This window comes from Sapajus apella, unplaced genomic scaffold, assembly GCF_009761245.1.
Source record: "Sapajus apella isolate SASKATOON/1434 unplaced genomic scaffold, GSC_monkey_1.0 scaffold12, whole genome shotgun sequence".
NCBI lineage: Eukaryota > Metazoa > Chordata > Mammalia > Primates > Cebidae > Sapajus > Sapajus apella.
This window is the reverse complement of record NW_022436952.1, coordinates 13,902,893-13,923,038: the sequence shown is the minus strand read 5'-3', so window position 1 is coordinate 13,923,038 and position 20,146 is coordinate 13,902,893. Positions and strand designations below refer to the sequence as shown.

The window sequence follows — 20,146 nt, the reverse complement described above, 5'->3', positions numbered from 1 at the left end:
TTGCAGTGAGCTGAGATCACCCCACTGCACTCCAGCTTGGGTGACAGGGCAAAACTCCATCTCAAAAATAAAAATATTTTATTTTTGGAGGAGGCAGAGGTTGCAGTGAGTTGAGATCACTCCGCTGCACTCCAGCTTGGGTGCGGTGGCTCACGCTTGTAATACCAGCACTTTGGGAAGCCAAGGTGGGTGGATCACCTGAGGTCAGGAGTTCAAGACCAGCCTGGTCAACATGGTGAAGCCTCATCGCTACTAAAAATACAAAAATTAGCCAGGAGTGGTTGTGGGCACCTGTAATCCCAGCTACCTGGGAGGTTGAGGCAGGAGAATCACTTGAACCTGGGAGGTGGAGATTGAGGTGAGCCGAGATCATGCCGCTACACTCCAGCCTGGGAGACAGAGTGAGACTCCATCTCAATTAAATAAATAAATAAATAAAATAAAACAATAAAAATAAATAAACAGTGCCTGATTTCCTAAGAGGGACAGCTTAGATATTTCAGAGAAAAAGCAGGCAGTCTGAAAGCTTGCCCATTTCTTGCCCCTCCCAATTTATATTCCAGTACTAATTTCCTTTGCTAGTTATATATTTGTTATTATAAAAATAGATGCCCCTGACTAGATTTTGCCTGACTTGTATTCTAAACCAATACCCAACTTCTACTGAGCCTCACAATAGTTACTTACACAATCTTTGCCAACTATTTGACTCTCCATCTTCTAGGCATATGGAGAGCTGACTTCCTGACTCCTTTGTACATGAGTGAAATCACATGACTAGTTATAGCCAATGAGTAAAAAGCAAACATAAACAGCAGGAAGTTACTTCGTTGGCAGCTCATTTATTTGCCCAGGCAAGAAAACTCTATTTGCCCTCTGGCATGGCAACCAGTCAGGCTCAAGGTGGTGGGCATTACCTCAGTTCCTCAGGTCACATTTTAGGAAAATGAAGCAGAACACACTGCGATGGGTGGCTTGGAGACCGGCCACAGAGATCAAAGGGATAGAGATCAGGAATGAATACTGAAGGCCTAGATTTGGCTGGACAGTCAGAAAAGCACCATGAGGGAAGCATCACCATGATAATGGATGTGAATGGGCACAGGAGATGGCCAGGGGAAAGGAGATGACTTATTATGTCCCTTATTAAAAGCTGCGATGTGTGCACTACAATTTCAGGTACTGGGTATGAAAAAGCCTAAGATGTATATCTGTCCCATGGAGATCTTGCTTAGGGAGATCTTCAGAATGAAGATATATTAATACAAATAAAAAGGGTCCCTGGAAACTCACAGTAGATTACCTACATCATGGTATGAATTAAGAGAGAGACTATTCATCAATGTCTGAAAAGCCCTGTGCGTATCTAAAGTCCACTTTCATTGTATCCTTTATTTATGTTTTTCTTTCATAATAAAAGTGGAACATGTTACAGAAAGTTTATATACTAAAGAAATCTAAAAAGAGAACAGTGGTAGTAACTCCAAGTTCCCTGACACAAAAATAATAAGTGTTAACATTTTAGCTAACATTTATCATTAGTGTTTTATGTGTGTATACATGTGTGTATATTTAAAAAAATTATAAATGCTGTTTTGATTTTTACTTTTTACAGTTACCTGATAATGAGCATTCTTTCACATCAGTTCTTTCACATCATTATATTTTTTTCAAAACCTTTTTGAACAGTTTTATAATATTCGAATATATGGACACTTCATGGTATTTACCCCTTTTATAAAGGACAATCTACATCCTTATACAAATCCATGTTCTTCTATTATGAATCACTTCATCTGGGCTGATGAAATCAAGGATATCTTCTTGGAGGAGGCAGGATATTTACTGGTCCCCAAAAGATGAATAAGTGAGGGGTGAAAAGGGTGTAGAGGAGGCAAATGGAACAGGCACATTGTGGGTGATGTATGGCTGGTTTGGGTCATCATACATAGGCTAATTGGAGAGGAGAGTGGAGGCAGACTGGAGGGCTAGCAATGCTAGGATAAGAAGCTTCCTTAATATTTCACAAGCTGTGGAGAACCAAAGAAGACCCCCACTTGTGTCCCCTCTGTGCATACAGTGTTTTAGGAAGCTTATGCTGGTAACCTCCAGACTGGAGGCATGGAGACCAGTTAGGAAAGCCCTCCTCTAGGCTGGGCTGAGGAGGAGAAAGTCTTTGACACTTGATACTTATTTAGGTACTAATTCTGTAACTCTTGGATGTGATAATACTGCTGATCATATAATTTAACTTGTATACCATGAGGGTTAACTGTTTCTTTGACCTTACATCCATTTCCAACTCTTTCCCCTGCTCTGTTATATATCGTCAGGAATTACACTTCCCAGACTCTCTGGCTCCCATGGACATATCCTACCCACATGGTCTCAGTGTCCACTGGACAGCCTTAGTTTATTTCTTTTTCCAGTGCAAAGGTAGTAGTAGTTTTCTGCTATTGCTAATTTGTGAGTTGCCATATGGTCTCCTGTTCAGTTTTTCAGTGGTTTTACCCCTGCAAAATACTTTATTAAATTTTATGTGTTAAAAACTCTAGAGTAGTCTTTCCCCACTTGTGGCTGGTGTGAATAAAATATTAAGTCACAACGATTACAGATGTATAGAGAATTAGATATACAGGGTACCTAAATTGTTTTATTCACAAATAACATTCAATTAGATAAAGCACTCATTGGCTCTTAACTCTTGTGGCAAATCTTTGTAAAAGATATGAACACATTTTTCTACCTTATAAGTAATTTAATCAATAAATATTTATTAAGGATATATTATATGTCAGACATTGTGCTGCTGGACCTTTATGAGATTTACAGTTTATAGTTTTGTAAAGAAGACAAACATTAATCAAACAATCACATGAACAGGCAAGGATATACAATGATAATGCGTGACGTTGAGGATATGGGCCACTATGACAGTGTACACAATAGGGCAATCTACTTACAGCTGAGAAAGCAGTGCTCAAACAAAGGTCTGCTGGATGAGTTGATGTTAACTGGGAAAAGAGAGAAGGGAATAGTTTTCTAGGCAGAAGAACACCACCTGTAAAGGCTTGATGGTGGGAGGAACTATAGTAGGTTTGTGGAGGATCTTCATGGCTAGAGAGAGAGAGTAACTGAGAGGTATCCAAGACTGGGTGGGTTTCACTGAGGGCTGTTCATTTTATAGTAAGAGTAATGGAAAGCAACAGCAATGGTGGGAAGGCTGCAATGTGTGTGACCTGATGGGGTGGACATTTAGAAAGGGTCACTCTTGATGAGGCAAAGAGATTAGACTGTGAGGGCTCCACCATGGATTCAGCATCCTCCATTAGAAGGTGATTGCAGTAGTCCCAACCACTGGGGCTATTCTGGAGAGGTACAAGGGGAAATCTAGCATGCCAGAGAAATTAATCTTTTTATGTAATGCTTCAGAATCTTCTGATGACCCCGATCATCATGATGACTACCTATTTTCATTCGATGAGACAAGCTATAGATGATTGGGATGACTTCAGACTAATGGATTCCCACTGCTTTGTCAAAGAAGAACCAAGAGTAGAAATCAAGCACTGGTTACTTGAGATGTTACTCTCTATACATCTATATGCCTGTCTATTCTCAGGTAACCTGTACGTGAATATTATACTACAGTACCATGTACATATGTCAAAGCAGATTGGGACACTGGCCTCGAAGACTGTATAGCCCAAGGGTGTCCAATGCTCTACAGAGTTCCTAAAGGGGACACTCAGAAGGACAAGGGGAAGTTGAATTGGGGGACACTGGACTTGCTACATCTTCTTCAAGCAGAATTGCTCTCTTTTGTCTGCATTAGAAGCAGAGGTTCTATGTAATATTTCATTTCTAAGAACCCCACCATGGAAAAATGGTTGATAACCACTCCTATTCTAATGGTCTTGTTTTATGGATGAAGCAATTAAAACCAGGAAGTTGAAGTGACTTGTGCGTGGCCAAATAGCCAATTCACGGTAGAGTCAGAATTAGATTCCGGGTCTCCTGATTCTGTTTCAGTGCTCATGGCTGTTTCTAATAATAAAAAGATAAAGTGATATATTTACCTACCTTCTGAATTTAAAAAATTTAAGTTTTGAAAATTTTTAAAAACTGGCTGTACTCTTCCTCCTGGATTATTTGGCAGTTAGTAGACTCAGTCACACCTGTTTGTTCCTCTATTTAAGCTTCAAAACATTTTACAGTTCATGTGTTCCAGTAACGCTCAATAAATAGTTGATGATCTGCTTGCCATGATTCATGCATTTTAAAACTTCATTTAACAACCATACATTAGATGCCTAGGATATGTCAGCTGCCAGTAGCTTCTGGGGACATGAAGTAGCAAGTGACCATATCATTATAGCAGAATATTAACAAAATTGTAATAGACAAATGTGCATAGAGATGTGTGATCCCAGAGATGAACTTGGCTCTGGAATTGAAACTGGCACTGGGGTTGCCAGATTCACCAAAGAAAAACACAGGATTCCCGGTAAAATCTAAATTTCAGATAAACAACAAACAGGTTTTTGGTATAAATGTGTTCCAAGTATTGCATGAGGCATATTTATACTAAAAGCATATTTGTTGTTGATCTGAAAGTCAGATTTCACTGGGTGTCCTCAACTTTATCTGGCGACCCTGCCTTGTATACCTGGGCAGACTAGAGGATGAAGTTCCATGGGGTCAGTGTTAGAAAAGGGTGCTTTTATCCAAGACACAGAGAGATGCTGGAATGCACTCAGGAGAGTCAAATCCAAATGCCAGGAAAAGTGAGGATATTTAGGAGTTGGGATGGGGAGAGAGAACATCAAAGTTGGGAGATCAAAATTGATTTTGTGATTTTATATTGTTCTGGAAGTTCTGGCCAATGTAATGAGAACCAGAGCAGAAATGAAGAGCATGACCTCTGCCTATTGGAAAAGAGAAAAGAAAATCATTATTTTCAGAAAATATCTTCTTAAAAAGCCCATAAGAATAGACTGAAAAAGTGTTAGAATAGAAGAGAGTTCAGTAAGGTCATAAAGTATGAAATAAACATTTAAAAGTCTGTGTCTTATTTTTTTGTAACAGCAATAACCAGCTAGAAAACGTAATGGGAAAAATTGTATTTGGATTATCAACAAAAATATAAAGCAACTATAGGTAAACAATAAAACAACAAAATGTGCAGGACTTAGAGGAAAAGATTTATCAGAGATGTAAAAGGAGATGAAAAGATGGGAGCCATGCCATATTCTCATATGACCAGAGCAAATATTATAAAGACACAAATTTTCTTAAAATTTATTTTTTAGGATTAATGAAATTTCAAGCAAGATCTCTGTAGAATATATCTGGAACTCCAAAATGATTCTAACATTTATCTGCAAGAACAAATTAGTAAAAAGGGCTAGAAAATTATTAAGAAAAAGGATTAAAGAAGGTGGTAGTTTTCCCTATCTGACATTAAAACATTCCCAAAGCCACATTCCTTACATCAGGGTTGTGTTTGGGAAGGAGTAGGCAGGAAGACAACAGGATGGAGCTGAGAGCCCAGAAACAGACCCTGGTGTCTGAAACATCTCCTTTCACAACATGGAAGAAAATACAGATCCACAGGGAAGGGAAGGATCATTTAAGAAAAGGTGTTAGAAATAGTTGAATATCTAATTGGTAAAAAATAATAATTTTTATCTCATAGAAAACACTAATTTTCAGACACATTGAAGAGTTAAATGTGGAAATGAAACCAAAAAGAAGAAAACAAGGACAAATGTTTAGCTCAAGGGTCCCCAGCCCCCAGGCTACGGACTGGTACCTGTCGGTGGGGTGTGTGGCTAGTTAGGAACAGGGCCGCACAGAAGGAGGTGGGCATCGGGTGAGCAAGAAAAGCTTCATCTGTATTTACAGACACTCCCCAATGCTCATATTACCACCTGAGCTCTTCCTCCTGTCAGATCAGCAGCGGCATTAGATTTTCACAGGAGTGCGAACCCTATTGTGAACTGCACATGTGAGGGATCGAGGCTGTGCAGTGGAAAAGTTCCATCCTGAAACTGTCCAGTGGTTTGTAAAAGGGTAGTTTTTAGTAAAGCCTATTTTTATTATTCCCACATACAAGACCTCTTCACAATCCAGGTCTTTTAAACTCTGTGCCTAGCATAATCAAATTGAGTGTTTCCCAAGTTCTATGTTTTCTTTTCTCAGTCTCTGGAAACACAGTACAATTAAGTTCCACTGTAATCATCCTGAAACTGCTTCACCTCAGATCATCAGGCAATAGATTCTCAAAAGGAATGCAAAACCTAGCTACCTTGCATGCACAGTTTCCAATAGGGTTGTTTTGCCTTCTCTGAGACAGTCTCCTTCTGTTGCCCAGGCTGGAGTGCAGTGGCACGATCCTGGCTCACTGTAGCCTCGACCTCGACCTCTTGGGCTTGAGCAACCTTCCCACCTCAGCCTCCTGGGTAGCTGGAACTACAGGCACCTATCACAGGCATCCCTCACCTTCCCACGCCCCTGTGCCTGGAAAAACAGTCTTCCATGAAACTGGTCCCTGGTGCCAGAAAAGTTGGGGACTGCTGGTTTAGCTGATCTTTGGATGTAAATTATTTTCCACTTGGTTTAAAAGTTTTTGAAGGATGTAAATCCAGGTAGTCAGAAGACATGAGGGGTTTTTATAGGGATTTGTCCTTTTCAGAGCATTTGCTAACTAAGGAGACAGTTCCTGCAGTCAGCAGGTTAGTTAGGCGACCACTGGAATAATCCAGAGACACCAGGAGCCTAACTAAAGTTTAGCAGTGAAGAAAATGCAGAAGAAAATGGAAACTAACAGCAGCCTCCAAAGGAATTTGCTGTGTGTACTATGTGTCTAGACACAAAGGAATACACTAGGGATACCTCTGTCCGATGGTTTGTAAAAGGGTAGTTTTTAGTAAAACCTATTTTTATTATTCCCACATACAAGACCTCCCCACAATTCAGGTCTTTTAAACTCCACGCCTAGCATAATCAAATTCAGTGTTTCCCACTTTCTATGTTTTCTTTTCTCAGTCTCTGGAAACATGATATAACTAAGTTCCACTGTAATCGATAAAATATTGTACAGTGTGTGCAGAATCAGATAGGTCTGTGTTTTTATAAATGTACATTAGAGAGGAACAGGAATGGAACAGAACAAGGCTGACTTGTTCATGCTTTTTAATATAGATACACTGTACTAAACAGCATGATATGTCATAAAACGAAACCTAATATTCGAAAATGAGATTGCAGTCTCTACACGTTTAAATGGTTTTCCTGGGAGACAAATCTTCTTTCATTTGAACAAACACAAAAGTGTTTTTTATGAAGTACTAGGAAATATCCAGCAGTAAAGTTGTGTCAGTGAAGTAAGTACTGACACAATTCTAATCGAGACACACTTAGACCTGCTCACATTAGGATTTCAAATTGCCAGGTTAGAAAGGGTCATTTGCATGACACAACGTGCATGACCCTTCTGATGGGCCATAACTTCTTCCCAAGTCCTTAATATTCTATCAGGAACCAGAACAGCTATGGCAGCTCAAAATGAAAAAGAGCATCAGGGATCTTCCTTCTCAGGATTTTTTTTTCCCTTGGAGATAGGGTCTTGCTCTGTCACCCAGGCTGGAGTGGAGGGGCACAGTCGCAGCTCACTGCAACCTCAAACTCCTGGGCTCATGAAATTCTCCCACCCCAGCCTCCTGAGTGGTCAGGACTACAGGGTAGGTGGTGCCATGCTCTGCTAATTTTTTTTTTTTTTTTTTTTTTTTGAGATGAAGTCTCACTCTGTCACCCAGGCTGGAGTAGATCCTCAGCTCACTACAACCTCTGTCTCCCGGGTTAAAGCAATTCTCCTGCTTCAGCCTCCCAAGTACCTGGGACTACAGGCGCATGCTACCACGCCTAGCTAATTTTTTTGTATTTTAGTAGAGACCAGGTTTCACCATGTTGCCCAGGCTAGTCACAAACTCCTGAGCTCAGGCGTCAGCTTGCTTTGGCCTCTCAAAGTGCTGGGATTACAGGCGTGAGCCCTCACACCTGGTCGCTCTGCTAATTAAAAAAAAAAAAAATTGTAGAGACAGGGGTCTCACTATGTTTCCCAGACTGGTCTAGAATTCCTGGCTTCATGCAATCCTCCTGCCTTGGTGTCCCAAAGTGCAGGGATTACAGATGTGAGCCACCATGCCTAGCCCTTTCTCAGGATTGAAAGGCACTTGATCCAGTCCTCCTACCTCCAACTCTGATTAAATCTTCCATTCTCATACTCAATTCCCTAGTAGAATTATTTGACTGAGTACATGGAGGAAACAACAATTCTTTTTATCTACATGTCCCCTAAATGGAGTCATGACTTTACTTTTGTTGTTGTGGTGGTGGTGGTGGTTGTTTTGCTTTTTTTGAGACAGGGTCTCATTCTGTTGCCTAGGCTGGAGTGCAGTGGTACAATCATGGCTAACCGAAGCCTCAACCTCATGGGCTCAAGCTGACCCTCCCACCTTAGCCTCCCAAGTAGCTAGGACTATAGGCACGAGCCACTATACTTGGCTAATTTTTATATTTTTTGTAGAGATGGGGTTTTGCCATGTTGCCCAGGCTGGTCTCAAACTCCTGGTCTCAAGTGATCCTCCTGCCTCAGCCTTCCAAAATGAGAAGGCCCATAACTTCACATTTTGAATCCTTACTTAATACCATCTTTTTTCTTAAGTATTCTTTTATGTTAATAAGTAGTATTAAAACATTTGAGGGAGGAACTAATTAGCATCTAATGTGGCATATATATGTACTATGCCTGAGCATTTTAAATTTTTCTCCTTATTTTTTCTTCTTGTTTAGGTACATGGGAACATCATCAATAAAGATGCATGCCCTGTTATGGAATGGAAGCTGAAAAGCTGTGGGCACTCACAGAGAAAAGAGAATAATATGCTGAGAGATACTTTAAGTCATCTGCTCTGAGTCTGGCTGCTGCCATAGACCCTGGAGTTTATCTGATGGGGAGAAGGAAATGGGCTCAGAATTATTCTTTTTTCTTTGAGCATATAAGCATCTGCCTCCTTCTGGGCCCTGGGTTTTCCTACAGAGCCAGTTGCTTAAGGAAAGATTGGACATTTGGCAGCAGGCACAGGGCTGGAGATAATGACACAGTGGAAATGAGGCAATTAGAGATGGGGGCCAGGAAAGGGGAACCGGGAAGAACTGAGTTTGCCTTTGGACTCATGACTGTGTAAAATAAAATCCCGTATAAAACACTCGTCCTATTTACATTTACCAAGGACTGGTCTGCAGGAGCTAGATAGACCCTTGAATAGACAGAGATGAATGAGACATAGTCTTCGAGAAGCATAGAGTATACAGAAGCAGAAAACACAATTTCTGGATTACAAGTTAGTTTTTAACATTCAAAATGGTAAATGTTCTATTCAGGTTGTGTGCTAAGTGAAAAAGGCACTCAACTTCATGAGAGCCAAGGAAGGCACTAATCTAGACAGAGGAATTTGAAGGCCCAAGGAATATTAACGCTCTTAGGGTAAACTGTTCAAGTAGGTTGATCAAATATTCATGGCAATACAAAAAGGGGAGCTAAGAGATACAACTCATGTGACTGCTCCTAAGGTGTCTTCTGTTTCTTCTCTCCTCTTTCTTTCATGAAACATCTTCAGCTGTCAACAGGAGTCATAAATAGAGAACAGAGATGAATGATAGGAAAGAGGGAAAATATGGTTCACCCCTATTGTTGTTTTTTGTTTTAAATAGATTTTTATCTGTTAGAGTAGTTTTAGATTCACAGCAAAATTGAGAGATGGTACAGGGATTTCCCATAATCCTTTGCTCACACGCATGCCTTACCTCCCTCACCAGAGTGGTACATTTGTTACAATCGATGAATTCACATTGACACATCATTATCATCCAAAGTCTACAGTTTACATTAGGGTTCACTCTCAGTGTTGTATATTCTGTGGGTTTAAGACATGCGGATTAATGTGTGTCCAACATTATAGTATCATACAGAGTATTACTACCCTGAAAATCCTCTGTGCTCTGCTTAATCATCCTTCCCACCCTGCTAGCCACTGGCAACCACTGATCTTTTTACCATCTGCATAGTTCTGCCTTTTCCGGAGTGTCATATAGTTGGAATCATACCATATGTCACCTTTTTCTTACTTAACAATATTTAAGTTTCTACATGTCTTTTCATGACTTGTTAGCTCATTTTTTTCTAGTGTTAAATAATATCCCATTGCCTGATACGCCACAGCTTATCCAATCACAAACTAAAGGATGTCTTGGTTTCTTTCAACCTTTGGCAATTATGAATAAAGCTGCTATAAAAATCAATGTGCAGGTTTTTGTGTGGATATAAGTTTCCAGCTCCTTAGGATAGATACCGAAAAGTGCGATTGCTGGGTAGTAAAGCAAAAGTATGTTCAGTTTTGTAAGAAACCACCAAGCTGTCTTCCAAAATGGCTGTATCAATTTGCATTGCTGTCAGCAATGAACAGAGCTCCTGTTGTTCCACATCCTCACAAGCATTTGATGTTCTCAGCATTCTGGATTTTGGCCATTCTAATAGGTATATAGTGGTATATCAGTTTTAATTTTCATTCCCTAATGACATCTGACATGGAGCACCTCTGCATGGGCTCATTTGCCATCTGTATATCTTCTTTTGTGAGGTATCTGTTAAGATCTTTGCCTCATTTTTAAATAAACTTGTATGTTTTCTTCTTCTTGGGTTTTAAAATTTCTTTATATATTTCAGATGACAATCCTTTATTAGATATGTCTTTTGAAAATATTTTCTCCAAGCCTGTGGCTTGCCTTTTCATTCTTTTGAAAGTATCTTTTACAGAGCAGACATTTTTAATTTTAATGAAGTCTAGCTTATCAATATTTTCTTTCATGAATTGTGCCTTTGGTGATGCATTTAAAAAGTCATCGTTAAATCCAAGGTCATCTGCATTTTTGCCTATGTATCTTCTGAGAGTTTTATAGTTTTATGATTTATATTTGGGTCTGTGATCCATTTTGAGTTAATCTTTGTGAAATGGGTAAGGTCTGTGTCTAAATTCATTTTTTTTTTTTTTTGCACAGGAATGTCCAGTTGTCCCAGCATCATAAAGGACTGTCTTTTCTCCATTATATTGCCTTTGCTTCTTTGTCAAAGATCAGTTGACTGCATTTATGTGAGTAGACTTCTGTGCTCTCTATTTTGTTCCATTGAAACTACAAGTTTTAGAATTGTATTTATAAATGATAGAGCAGAATTACAAGTTCAGACTCGAGTTTTGTTTATTCCAGCTGTGGTAGGCTAAATTATAGCCTCCCCTTGCCCAAAGGTGTCTGAGTCCTAATCTCTGAAATCTGTGAATATGTAACATTATATGATAAAAGGGACTTTGCAGATAGCGTTTTTGGAGCTGTTTTTGAATCATGAGCTAGCATTTGATCCCACAGTTAAAGGGTTCAGTCCCATGAGCCTGTATTAACTTCAGATGCCAGAAGTCCCAGGTTGTTACCTGTACTTCTGACCAAATGGCTATAAAGTGAGGGTCTCTACATCCCCTTCCTCATGTTTGATAATTTACTATAATGCCTCACAAAAAGTCACGGCAACATTTACTTACTTAGGTTTACTAGTTTATTATAAAGCATAGAACTCAGGAACAGTCAGATGGAAGAGATGCAAAGGGCCAGATATCAGGAAGAGGTATGGGTCTTCATGTTGTCTCTAGGTGCAACACCCTCCCAAATCCTCCATGTCTTCACTAACCCAGAAACTCTAGTTCAGGGAGGTTTACGGAGGTTTCATCACATAGGCATGGTTGATTAACTCTGTCTCCAGTCCGTATGCCCTCCTTAGAGGATGGGGAAATGGGACTGAAAATTCTGAGCTTCTCTAATCAAGGTTTGGTCTTTCTGATGACAAGGCCCCATCCTGAAGCCATCTAGGAGCTCATCAAGATTTGCCTCACTAAGGCAAAAAACACTCCTATCACCCAGAATATTCTGAGGGATTTAGGAGTTCTATGTCAGAGACCAAATATTAGCACAAAAGATGATTATAGCACCCCTATTACTCAGAAAAGCATAAATATTTCAAGAGTTCTGTGTTAATAATTGGGAGCAGAGACCAATATGTATATTTCATTTATGTGTGTGTGTATATATATTATTAAAATATTACATATAAATATTATATATAAAAGAGGACTTTAAGAGAGATTTTGCTTCTTGTCTTTTTCAAAATCAGTGACATTTCGATTTTAGACTTTTGGTTCCAGAACTCTGAGAATAAATTTAGGTTGTTTTAAGCCATTAAGTTTTGGGTAATTTGTTACAGAAACAATGGGAGATGAACCCACCAGCTCCTCATTAATATTTCTTACATATAATAAGAAATACATATACATAAGAAACACATATACTATTTAATACTTACAATAATAATTATCTCTTATTATTTAAATAGGCAGCCTCTAGAAGCTGAAAAAGGCAAGGAAGAGGAATATCTTTTAAAGCCCCCAGCAAAAAGAAGGCTTTAAGAGAGATTTTGCTTCCTTGTCTTTTTCAAAATCAATGACAATTTTGATTTCAGACTTCTGGTTCCAGAACTGTGAGAATAAATTTCGGTTGTCTTAAACCATTGGGTTTTGGGTAATTTGTTACAAAAACAATGGGAAATGAAGTCACCAGCTCCTCATTAATATAGATAGAAAAAGTGACCTCAAAGCCAGTGAGTTCTTAGACAATATCAAAAAGCACAGTAACTTACATTAGCCCCATGCAATCTTTAACAATACCTTTAGGTAACGATGCCATACATTAGTTCCTCATTTTGCATATGTGTCCTAAGCAGCACGTAGCTAGCCTGTGTCTGAACTGGTCTGTATGAAATCCTTAGCACTGTGCTCTTGTCCTGGTATAGACCATTTCTCTGATATTGGAGAGCCAGGGGATAAGTCATTTCCTGTGCCAAACTGTTTTCTTCTACACAAAACGACCTTAGAGATTTTTGCTCCAATTCATACATTTTTGCTCTTTTGCGTCACAGTGGACAGCATGGAATGCTCTGGCGCCAGGACGTTGTTGGAATCGCCTGACCAATTCTTAGGAGCTCCTTGGACAAGCTGCTTAACCCCTCTTAAACTGTAAAATGGTATCACAACATAGATCATTCTTAACTCATGCTGTTGAGGATCAAACATAATATATGTGAATATGTGAAAGGGCTTTATAAGTTCTATAATGCTATTCAGATGTGAGGAATTATTATTTTTATATGCTCAAGAAGGCTGGCACGGCCCCTCTCCCAGGTGACTAAAAAGCATATGTGATTTTATTTGCTCCAATAATTTTATTCTTATTAGTACTTGTTCAGTATACTACATGAGCATGGACAATGCACAAAGCAGTTATTCTTCTGGCTACAGTAACTACCCACCCCCCTCCAAACTTACCCTTGTAAAAACAAATAAGACTTGTAAAACAAAACAAATGTAGAAAGCGGGGAGATGGCATTATTTGTAACTGCGTGCCATCAAACAAACTCACCTGTCACTTGAAACATGAGCTGGCTTTGAGAGTGGACAGTTAATTCTTTTGACCAAACAACTGTCCAAACAAACAGATCTATTGCTTTTTCTTCTTTCTTTTTTCACTTTAATTTTTAATGTGGTTTCCTAACCCTCCACTTCAGGAGGTAAATACAATTCTGGCTGAGTCCCGGTCAAATTTAGTTTATTAGGGCTTTTACTACAAGTTTGTAAGCACTTGCTGATTTTCAAAAACATATTAAAATGGCCATGGCCAATCTCCTAGATTGGTACAAGTCCACATTTCCCAAACAACTTAATAGTCTGCAACTTGTGCCAGACAGAGAATGATTTCACCATTCTCTTTCCCACAACTTAAAGGCTGGACATTGTTTATTAACTCTGTGGTGGGAGGGGGCAGTTTGCTTTGCCATGTTGGTCTCCTCCCTAGAATTCTCTCCTATGAGTTTTATAAGTCCCACTGTCCTAGAGGGCACATTAAGTCCCCAAGAACATCTTTGTAGGCCATTTTTGGCACAACCAGCCCTGCTCTCTCCCATTCTTGGACAGAGAAGCTCTTAGGGATTCTTTTCCAGACAAAGTTTGGTATTTTGGGCAGGGGAGTTATAAAGAGTATGGAGACCCTGTCCTATGGCAAAATAATTAAAGCTGGGATTTAGGTCTCAAACTTTTTTCCTTTTCTATTTCTCCATTTCTTTTCTAATTGCCAGTAAATTCAGCAAAAATGTATGCAGAACAAATAAATGTATGGATAAATATTTGAGATCTTTTGCTGCCAGGCTCTATGCTGAAAACCGGATCACAGAAGTGAACTTGCAATCTAGCGGGGAAAGTCACATCAATATACATGTACCATATAACATCCTGGGATGGCATTTGGGATTGGAGTTTAGGTCGGGGTTCTAAGGTGGTACAAGGTAAAATACATAGTTAACTATATGGGCAGAGATTGATGAAAAACAAAGATGGAGGATTCTCCACAAACAGATAAACTCGCCCATGAAATGCTGCTACATGAGCACCATGCCTGAGATTTCTGTTACACTGCCTACTTGAAGGTTGACATTTTATTTCCATCATTAGCTTATGTGCAGCCCAAAGTGTCATTCTTTGCCTGAGGTCCTATGGGGGACAGCACAGTGCTTTAATATGTGGCGTAACAGTTGAGGGGGAGTTCTGGTTTAAGTTCTACCCCAAGTGGTGAACTGACCTTGGACGTGCCACTTCCTTTCTAAGATGAGACAAGAGACAATAGCACAAAATCTGCCAACATCTCAGGGCTGATCTGAGGATCGAATGAGATCACGAGAATGATGATTTATATTTAAAATGTTTGAAAATTTTCTCAGAAGACATTGAAGCACAAAGGAGTATGTAATTCCTTGAGGAATTACAGTTACAAATATAATGAAGTGGTTTTGATTATGTTTTGTTAATGTTCATGTCATTTGCATGTAGTAAATAGGCACACCTTGGGATAGAGCAGGTTCAGTTACAGACCACTGCAATGAAGCAAATACCACAATAAAACAAGTCACATTAATTCTTTTGTTTCTCAGTGCATATAAAAGCTATATATGCAGTAAATTGTGGTCTATTAGCTCTGCAACAGCATTATGTCTAAAAAAATGTACATACCTTAATTTAAAATATTGTTAAAAATTGCTTGCCAGTAGCTCTGAGTCTTCAGCAAGTCTTAACTTTTTTGCTGGTGAAAGGTCTTGCCTCTGTTGATGGCTGCTGACTGTCAGGGCGGTGGCTGCTGAAGGCTGGAGTGGCTGTGGTAATTTCTTAAACTACGACAACAATGCAGTTCACCCACATTGATTGACTTTTCCTTTCACAAAATATTTCTTTCTACAAAATGCTGAAGATAGCATTTTACCAATGGCAGAACTTCTTTCAAAATAAGAGTCCATCGTCTCAAACTCTGCCACTGCTTTATCAAGTAAGTTCATGTAACCTTCAAAATCCTTGATTGTCACTTGAACAATATTCACATCATATTTACCAAGAGTGGATCCCATCGCAAAAGAACCACTTTCTTTTTCATTCATAAGAAGCAATTCCATATCCATTAAGGTAATTCAGTCACATCTTAAGGCTTCACTTCTAATTTTAGTTCTCTTGCTACTACATCTGCAGTTACTTCCTCCACTGAAGTGTTGAGCCTCTCAAAGTCATCCATGAAGGTTGGGATCAACTTCTTCCAAACGCTGGTTGTGTTGGTCTGTTTTTGCATTGTTATAAAGAAATATCTGAGGTTGGGTAATTTATAAAGAAAAACGGTTTATTTGGCCCACAGTTCTTCAGGCTGTACAGGAAGCATGGCACCAGCATCTGCCTGGCTTCTGGTGAGGCTTCAGGGAGCTTTTACTCATGGCAAAAGGAGAAGCAAAAGCAGGCATACCACGTGGCAAGAGAGGGAGCCAAAGTGAGACAGAGGAGGTCCCAGACTCTTAAAGAACCAGATCTCATGTGAATTAACTTTGAGAGAACTCACTCATCACCAAGGGATGCTAAGCCATTCATGAGGGATTTGCCCCCATGATGCAATCACCTTCCACTAAGCTCCACCTCCAACATTGAGGATCACATTTCCACATGAGATTTGGAGGGGGAAAACATCCAAACTATATCACTGGTTAATGTTGGTATTTTAACTTTCATCTATCTATGATAGATGTCCTTAATGGCATCTAGAATGATGAATCCTTTCCAGAAGTTTGTCAATATACTTTGCCAGGATCCATCATAGGAATCACTATCGATGGTAACTATAGCCTTATGAAATGTACTCCCTTAAACAATAAGACCTGAAAGCCAAAATAATTCCTTGATCCATAGGTTGCAGAATGGATGCTGTGGTAGCAGGCATGAAAATGACAGTAATCTCCTTTGTAGATCTCTATCAGAGCTCTTGGATGACCAGCTGTATTGCCAATGAGAAGTAATATTTCGAAAGAAATCTTTTCTTCTGAGCAGCAGGTGTCAATAGTGGGCTTAAAATATTCAGTAAACTATATGCTGTAAATACATGTGGTGTCATCCATGCTTTATCATTCCATTTATAGACTACAGGCAAAGTAGATTTAGCCTAATTCTTATAGGCCCTAGGATTTTCAGAATGATAAATGTCCACTGGCTTGACCTTGGCCACTAGCTGCTTTGGCCTCTAACAAGAGAGTTGGCCTGTCCTTTGAGGCCAAGCATTGACTTCTCTTCTCTAGCTATAAAAGTCATGAAGGTCATCTTCTTTCAATAGAAGGCTATTTTTCCTACATTGAAAATCTATTGTTTAGTGTAGCCACTTTTGCCAATTATCTTAGTTAGATCTTCATAATTACTTGCTGCAGCTTCTCCATCAGCACTTGCTGCCTCACTTTGGACTTTTATGTTATGAAGATGGCTTATTTACTTAAACCTCATGAACCAACCTCTTCTAGCTTCAAAGTTTTCTTCCACAGCTTTTTCACCTCTCCTAGCTTTCAGAAAATTGAAAGAGTTAGGACCTTGCTCTGGATTAGGTTTTGGCTTCAGGAAATATTGTGCCTGGTTTGATTTTCTATCCAGACCACTAAAACTTTCTCCATATCAGCAATAAGCCTGTTTTGTTTTTTTTTATCATTTGTGTGTGCACTGGAGTAGTACTTTTAGTTTCCTTCGAAAATTTTCCCTTTGAATTTACAACTTGGCTTTACTGCTTGGCACAAGAGACTTAGCTTTTGGCCTATCTAGGCTTTCGACATGCCTTCCTCACTAAGCAGAATCACTTCTAGCTTTTGATTTAAAGTGAGAGATGAGCGGCTCTTCCTTTAACTTGAATACTACCAGACCATTGTAGGGTTATTAATTGGCATATTCTCAGTATTGTTGTGTCTCAGGAAATAGGGACATCCAAGGAATGGGAGACAGGTGGCAGAACGGCCCATTGGCAGAGCAGTCAGAATACATACATTTATCAATTAAGTTTGCTATCTTATACAGGAGCACTTTGTGATACCCCGAAACAATGACAACAGTAACATCAAAGATCACTGATCATAAATCACCCCATCAGATATAATAATAACAAAAAAGTCTGAAATGTCGTGAGAATTGTCAACACGTGACACGGAGATACAAAGTTAGCACATTCTATTGAAAAAATGATACTGACAGACATGCTAGCTGCAAGGTTGTCACAAACCTTCAATTTATAAAAAATGCAACATCTGCAAAGCACAATAAAGTGAGACACAATTAAATATGTCTATATATAAGCATATAAAAACATATACATACATATATGACATGTGTGCACATGCATTCATACATGCATACATAATGGTTGTATAGGCTAAGAAGAGAAAGAAAGCAATAGAAAGGCAATAAGCAGTGATCTGAGCACTGGAAGTTGCACGCGACTGGTCTACAGCTGTAATGGATGATTGGAAATTCATTCTCAAAAGCCAGCCTGCCTGAGCTTAACTAGTAGTGCTCCCACTTACTGCCACATCAACTTATGGTCACTTCACCTTTCTAAGCCTCAATTTCATCATCTGTAAAACAGACACATAACAGTGCCTGCCTCATCAGGTTGTTGCAAAGATGAAAGGACATACTATCTATAGAAAGTGCTTTGCAAAGGATTTGGTACACAGTAAGTGCTCTATAACTGGTAGTTATTGCTATTATCGTGACAATTTGTACTTTTTTTTTAAACTTTGGGGGAAATTCTCCAGGTTCAGAGACCAGAATACAAAAAGAATATTAAAAATATGTAGAAATAGCTCTAAAACTTTCTAGATAAAATGGCATTCATGCAAGAAAAATGAAACTTCTTCACTGTGTTATGCTACAGATATATTGACATTATACAGAATCAACATTACTTTTCTAATAACAAAGAGCATCACTCATTCCCTAGACTCAAACAGCCAACTGGACTCTGGGGAAAGGCATATATTATGTTAGCAAGTTGGAATAGAAACTCCCTTTGAAAGCTGCTCAATAAAGAGCTCTTAATGTAAGGCAACATGTTTTGTAGTTAATGAACCTAGAAGCTAAAGCCAATGTTGTGGCTTAGAGAACAGTACTTCTTCCTGGATGCTATGAAGTAAATTAGCATCAAGTCCTGTGTCGTGAAACTTTCAATAAAGAACTGATTATATAAAGCATTAAGTCTTTCTCTAATGACAGCTATAAATATAGATAATCAAGTCATTCTGAGTACTAAAATCAATTTTACTGTTTATGCTCTTTCCATTTTATATATTTAGCTGTTGACTTTTCACTTGAAGACATAAACAGCTGGTGAAAAGTATGCTTAGAATACTAATTATGTTGTCATGGGGGAAACCAATATATGTTGCCTATAGGAGAGTTAATAAGGATTGAAAACAGTATAATTGTTTTACCAATGAAAACACTATATACTGGGAGAACCTATGATTTCATTTTATAAGTTAGATGTTAAATACTTTACTCTGCTGATTTTCAGTAGTGTCATCTCTATAATAAAATTCCTTTTAACTGCTTAGTTGAATATTATGTGGAGGCCTGGGGCTCAGCTGAAGGCTTCTAGCCTGAATCTTAGGGTTTGCACATTTGGGTAATGTGAAGAAATAAGAATGGGCTTACAGAAAAGACCCTGAGTCCCCTAACACAGCCATAAGCATGGATGAGGGCCACAGACATGCTGCCACACCTAGTAACAGGTAGTACCAAGAATGGCAGGTATGCTAAATTTGGCTCTATTCTACGTGTAGCTCAGACACAGAATATGACCCTGTCCCCTAGAAAAGTGTGGTCTAGTGAACTATCAGAGTAACCACACTTTTCTCTTGGAGAAGGCCAAGCAAAGGGTAGAAAGAGAGGCTGAATGAGTGCCCACCAATACTCCATGTATAAGAGGAATAGAAGACTAATGGGTCCCCCGGTAATCACTTCTTCCTCTGCGAATCTGTGGTTCTCTGTGTTTACTTATTTATTCACATATGAGTATTCAGTCATACAAAAGTATTTATTGAACACCTTCCCTGGTTAGGCATCAAGCTATGAGATGAGCTCAATCTACCGTTTTTTATATAATAGAATGTGCAAAGAATGCTTCTTGAATCAAAGTCAGCTTAAAGAAAATTGCTTCCAGATTTTGGGAAGGAAGGAAGAATGCTTTATTAGGCTTAGTATGTCTCCATTAAACACCAGACTCTGTGCTGGGTGTCTTACAAATATGATTTCATTGGCTCCTCAGAGAACTCCTATGTAGTTAACTAAATTTTACAGATGAAGCAATCAAGATTTAGACTGGTGAAGTGACTTGCTCGAGGTCACACAGTTTGCAAGAAGCCAAGCAGGGATGAAAATTCACATCTCAGATGGCCCTTCTTCCTAACAGTCAGCTCCTTCAGGTCTCTGTGTTTTCCCAAGCTGAGCTATTGGCAGAAGAGCCAAAGCTCACTCTGCTGACCCTATAAATGTCTCTTGTCTCAATTTTTGCCTTTTTTCCCCCTAGGGCACTTTGAAAAATATGTTCTGTTATTCAAGTTGTCTGGAGCAGGTGTACTGCATTTCAAACAGGC

The 20,146-nt window shown here is 39.1% G+C and overlaps 1 protein-coding gene and 1 long non-coding RNA gene across 3 annotated transcripts in view; both read right to left on the bottom strand.

Annotated features, from left to right (window-relative positions):
• The window catches only part of ANKFN1 (ankyrin repeat and fibronectin type III domain containing 1), a 380,611-nt gene that overhangs the window by 292,810 nt on the left and 67,655 nt on the right, over positions 1–20,146 (bottom strand). The gene's annotated exons all lie outside the window — the stretch shown is intronic.
• On the bottom strand, positions 697–17,649 carry LOC116553026. The gene is made up of 3 exons (XR_004269602.1): positions 17,295–17,649; positions 2,405–2,407; positions 697–709 (listed from the first exon to the last, which is right to left on the bottom strand). It is a non-coding gene; the product is annotated as an uncharacterized LOC116553026 (long non-coding RNA).